A 6,093-nucleotide genomic window follows, 5' to 3' on the forward strand; every position below is an offset into this window, starting at 1 on the left:
CCCAGCAGCCACATGGTGGAACCACTCATAACTCCAGCTCTCAGGGATCTAGCATCCTCTTCTGGCCTCTGTGGGCACCAGGCACCCACAAGTGCACACGCAGACACACACGAAGGCAAAACATCCATACACAAAAGAAAAGAAGATATAAAAATAACTTTAATAAGTGCCACTAACTTACACTGACTTTGACGCCCAGTATTTGTTTCATTCTAGGTGTGGATGTAGCTTTAAGGACGAGTCCTGAGAACAGCTAAAAACACGTGCTCTGAACTGGAGGTTTCTGGTTTCTTTGAAGACTCGTAGTGTTTTTCTGGAAGAGATCTTGTGAGTAAGGCACGTGATGTTGTGCTGGGAGCAGATACGTGAGCAGGCGTGTGATGTTTGCAAGAGTCTAAATAGAACCCAACGGAAGGTGGGAGAAGGCTTTTGCACTGCTACCCCGCCGTGCACCGGTTCGCTGGTCTTTGCTGGTCTTCGCCTCTCAGACAGAAATGTTCTCGTGGTATTCCGGCAGATCCTGGCCTCTTCCACTGACTCATGCCAATTTGGTGGAATCGTGTGGTTTCTTCTGGATTGTGCCACCACTACAGATTCGTGTGACTGTGTTGGTGTTGGCTATTGGACAGGACTGCTGGTATCCTGACAAGGCAGAGTGATATTGGCCCAAGGAACTGCACCTAAACAGGTCCAAACCCCTTTCTTCTATTAACATTCTTTCAACTCGTCCTCTGGTCAGTGGGTTAGAAGTGAGGTTGAAATGTTTAAGGCCTCTAAATAAAGTAGGTGTAGAAAATCTAATCCTACACTGCTGTCTAAAAGTACACCCAAAAAGCCTTTTTTTTTTTGTCACCAAAATTCACTATCTTCCCCATCAGTGATCTCAGCCATATATGTCATTAATCTTCTATTTGTTCCCTTGACTCCCCAAGAAGAATGTTGAGTTCTTAACCAAAAAAAAAAAATTGGAAATAGAGGAAACCAGATCTTTAAACAAAAGTTGTCATCTCTCCCATCTCCCCATTCTAGCATGAATGAGGACTGAAAACATCTCTCTGAGACCTGGGGTCACTCTAAGGGAAGGGACAGGAAGTGTGTTTTGATGTTTTCTTGAGGAAACATCCTGAAAAGGACGTGTGTTTTGGTTATCCCAAGAGGCGTTTAACCCTAGGGCCACTTCTGTGATTGGAGATGGTCACCTCTCTGCACAGTGAGAAGAGGGCATGAACACTGTGGGCACTGGCACAGTTGTCAGGTGACTGGGGGGGGGGCGTTAAGAATCCATACAGATGTGGAGGTTCGGCAGCCAGGTACACAACTGATTTCCTGCTTGAAAGGAGAGAAACACTAGGGCAGGGGTGAGCTTTGTGAAGCAGGGAAGTACCAGGGGAAGGGGCTGGACAAGAAAATAGAGTCACTGCTGGACTCTCCTGTAATCCAGTCTCACCCGGCATCAGCTCCCGACTCACTCTCTTGGGGAAGGGCTATTATAACTCCTGATGAGCTCCTTCCTGGTGCTGGAAGGTAAGGGGGATGAAGAGAAGGATGAAGGATGGAGGGGGAAGAAGTGGTGATGATGTGTGACGCGTGAGAAGTGAGAGAACTGTGGAGTCCTGGGAAAGGGCGGGGTCCTCAGAGGGAAAATGACCACATCGATGGATTAGAAGTCTGAAAATGTTGTGAGATGTGAGTCTCCTCAGAGAATGAGACAAGAAAACGCTGTTCAGACAAAGGGATGACTTTAAAATGTGATTAGAGGAGTGTTGCCATTGTTTGTAATAAGCTCAGGTCACTATTTCCCCTCCCCCCCCCCCATAGGCTTTCTCTGTGTAGCCCTGGCTGTCCCAAAACTCACTCTATAGAGCAGGGTGACCTCAAACTCAGAGATCCACTTGCCTCTGCCTCCTGAGCGCTGGCATTAAAGGCACTACTACCACCCAGCCTAGGGCACTATGAAACAGAAATACAAACTAAGTGACTACAAAGACTTCTCAGTGGGTAAAGATCTTCGCTGCCAAGCTTAATGACCCAAGTTCAATCCCTGGAAACTGCATGATAGAAGCAAATAACCAATTATGACAAAGCCTCCACACTTACACCATAGCACGCATGTATACATAGCTTCCTCACATGTAGACACATACATAATAAAGAACTGAAATTTTAAAATAATTGTTTATTTTTTAAGTATACAGTATTTTGCTTGCATGTACACCTGCATGCCAGAAGAGGGCACCAGATCTCATTGTAGATGGCTTTGAGCCACCACGTGGTTGCTGGGAATTGAACTCAAGACCTTTGGAAGACTAGGCAGTGCTCTTAACCTCTGAGCCATCTCTCCAGCCCAAGAGATGTAATTTTTAAAAACAGAACTATAAAGTAGCACGAAGGGACTGCCTTCTTAGAAGGGTTAAGGATGCAGATATGTCACACATAGGGAACAGCCACTGCCTTGGGTTGAGGAAAGTCTCCAGCAAGGAACAAATACACATAAGCGCTGTCCATCCAGCTGTAGTGCGGCCAGGAGGCATCTTTAACATTCAAGAAAATCCCTAGTCTGTAAAAGATGTGGCACTGTATTAGGTGTCTTCCTAGAATGTGGTAAGCTTCCTATGGCAGAGCTTGCCTGCATGTCTGGGAGAAACAATTGACTGCAGTGCAATGTAGTGTAGTTGAGACACAGTTCGAAGTGGTGACATCCTTTAAAGTTCTGACAAAGTGATGAGGCCTGAGAGTGTGTCCACAGAAATATAACGGTAACCCACACTGTTCTCTGAAAAAGGAGAAGTGTTGAGCACAATTGACCTCAGCAGTGTGTTAGCACTAGCATCACTAAGAAGAGCAAAAACAAAACAAACAGCAAGCAAAAAACAACGGAATTCTGGGTGGTCTCACTGAGAATAATGCCCATCTCACACTGGCAGCTGGTCTCTTTCTGGTCTATTAAGGAAAAATTATTTAAGCAAATCAACTTTAAAAGTCATTGCTGTTATGTATACACTGGTGTTTAAATTCATCCACATATTAGGAACTGGGAGACAATCATGATTTGTATGTCTGCAATAATAATCTTTTGGCTCCAGGCTCCCTCTGCTGACTCCAAAATAATAAATAAACATTTCATGGGCACCCTCCTGACTAGATTCAATCCTATGTGAAAGCCAAGGCAAACAATCTCATGCAGTAACAAAGGATATCCTTAGAAGGAGAAGCAGGAAGTTGAACATTTGAAGAAAGGTGGAAAATATAAACTGATTTGCAAAATACACGTATAGATGGAAGCACACGCAGTTGCCACTATTTAACCCATTCTTATCCAAACATGACAACTGCATGTGGTTTGGCCCAATATTTTAATTTTTAGTCGTCAAAAAGAGCAAGGTATCACCTGAATACAGGTGTGTTGTTCAGTGGTGGCTTTTGTCTTGAATAAAAACTCTCTATAATGAAACTCTCTAAATGCAATAATCAACTTACATGTTTGTTAACTAAAACTAATTACAGGATGTGTTAAGTCTAGTGCCTTCCAGGAGTGTGTATGTGGTGATTTTGTTTAGAAGAAATACGCCTTTAGGTTAGTGTAAAGATACAAAGTGTTTCGCGTGAGAAGATAAATGAAAGAAACGCGCACCAGCCCTGTGTTTACGAGAAGGAAGCTGGAAGTTAAACACCATCCTTAGCATTTTAACTGTGAGAAGAGGAAGTGGGGTAATTTGCATAGACTTCAAACAATCTCACAACTATTGAGCAAACCAGAAAATCCTGGAAAGAATTAGAGCTAGAAGCCAAAGTCAATACACTTCAAACAGCCTCGGTGTTTCCCAGCAACTAGCAAGAAAGCATCTTCTGCTAGGTTCACACTTTGCACAAAATAAATATTAAGTCTGTTGTTGGTACTTTTCCAAAAAGTTAATATTTTACAGTTCAGAATTTTAGTTTAAGTCTGCCTTTGAAGCTCAAAGAATGCCTTTTGAAGTTATGTTTTCATAGACCTAGGAATTTGGTCTGAGAATGAAAGATGTCATCAAAGATTTATTTACAAAGATGGTCATCAAAACCTTCTTTATTTTTTTTTTTTTCTTCTAAAGACAGGGTTGTTTTTCAAGACAGAGTTTTTCTGTGTAGCCGGCTGTCCTCGAACTCACAGATCTGCCTGCCTCTTACACCTGAAAACCTCATTTCTTAGTGATGCATTCTTCAGCACACACATTTCATGCCCAGCATACAAGCCTTGTTAGCAGTTCCCAGCTTTTTCAGAAACAATGAATAAGGAGAAAGGTTAGAAATTTTCAAATCAGGGATTTATTGAACAAGTTATAAATAAGTTGTACTATGTCATATATATATGTCATTAAAATATTTTTGAAGACTAAAGATGTTGGAAAAACAAGAGAAAATGTTAAACAAAAAAAGGATACCAACAACATAGACCATCAAATACAAGGGTTAGTAAATAAATATATATATATGTGCGCAAAAGAGGTCTAGAAGTAAAAAAATAAAATTAGTGACAGGGGTTACTACTGGGCAGTAGAATTCTGAGTAGTTTAAGTATTTTATAGTTGGATTTTTTTTTTTTTTGGTATGCTGTAAATTGTCCCAGGGTTTTTTGTTTGGGAGGGAGCCTGTCTGTCAGCACTAAGCCCAGGGCTGCAATATGCTAAGCAAGTACTAACCTACATCTCAATCCCCACATTAGTTTTATACTCAGAAAACATTAAATGTTATTAGAACACTTTTTTTGTATCATGCTCTGCTCACCTTCAGATCCGTAATAAAAATTATCCATTAAAAATCATGGAGCTGGGGCTCAAGATGTAGCTCAGTGGTAGCCTGCTTGCCTAAGGCGTACAAAGCCTGGGATCCAATCTCTAGGACCACCAACCAACAAACAAAAAACAACAAAACAAACCCAGGGAGTTTAAAAATAAGTACCTGCTGTGGAGTGACACTGTATTTGTATGCCAATCTGACTGTCTCTTTCACTTCTTTAACACAACCCCTCACTAGGCAGATACTTAGATAAACTTATTCAGTGTCCAAATGCCAGAGCTAAACTTTGGTTTTACATTTGAGCATTATGTCAATCACAACTTCTGCACAAAGGTTATAATAGAGATGGGTAAGTTATTTCTGATATTATGCAGACGAAGACAAAATGTAAGGCTTTTTCATCAGAGTGAGGTAAGATAACCATTATGGGGTTGACAGCGTTACTCTAAAAGTCCGCTGTTTTATTTAGATACATACTGCAGCAGAACGGATACTATTACCTAAGAGTTACTGGTCAGATGCCATTTCGGCTGTAAATAGTTTCTCCTTCCGTGTTCTGAGATATAGGAACAATAGACAGGTCTTTAAAATCCTGCACTGTATAGACTGGCTTGAAACTCTCTTTTGGGGTGTAGCAGGTAGACAGCTTAATCAGGTCAGCTTGAAACTGTCGTACATAAAGTAAGACCATGTGTGCAGCAAGGCCACTATCACCTGCTTATTAATACCAAGCAAATGTAACAAAAACAATGTCTTTAAAACATAATAAAGAAATACACTTTCCCTTTGCCTTTACGGAGAAAGACCTTAGGTAAAAACTTAAAGACATCTTGTATGTTGTAGAGTGGCTCCTGTCCTACAATAACGGAAGTCGTGGCTTGCTTGGATCTCATCAAACAAGACATGCATTCGTCAACTTCATTGAGTTCCTTAATCTTCCACTCTAGCTCCCCCCCCCCTTTTTTTCCCTGTCATCCACGACTCAAAGAGCTGTAGAGAATACCTGGATGGATGGATGAATGAGAGAATTTAAAAATAACTGAAGATAACTGAAACTCTGTAATACTTGTGGTTCTGAATGATTCTGCTACTTCTATTTTTTTTTAAATAATATCATAATTAAAGCATTTTCTATACATTGAAACTCACCATCAGGTGAAGTGCCCAGAGGGTGCTTAGGATAGTAAATATATCTCTTATATTCTAGCCACTACGTGAAATTCGAATCCAGGTTTGATTACAACAACCGAGTCTCCCTTCAAAACTCGTTGCCTAGCAACAAATTCTCCGTGTCCAAGGAGAGCTGTTACCCATTTCCCC

This window comes from Acomys minous, assembly GCF_964271855.1.
Source record: "Acomys minous genome assembly, chromosome: 10".
Taxonomy (NCBI): domain Eukaryota; kingdom Metazoa; phylum Chordata; class Mammalia; order Rodentia; family Muridae; genus Acomys; species Acomys minous.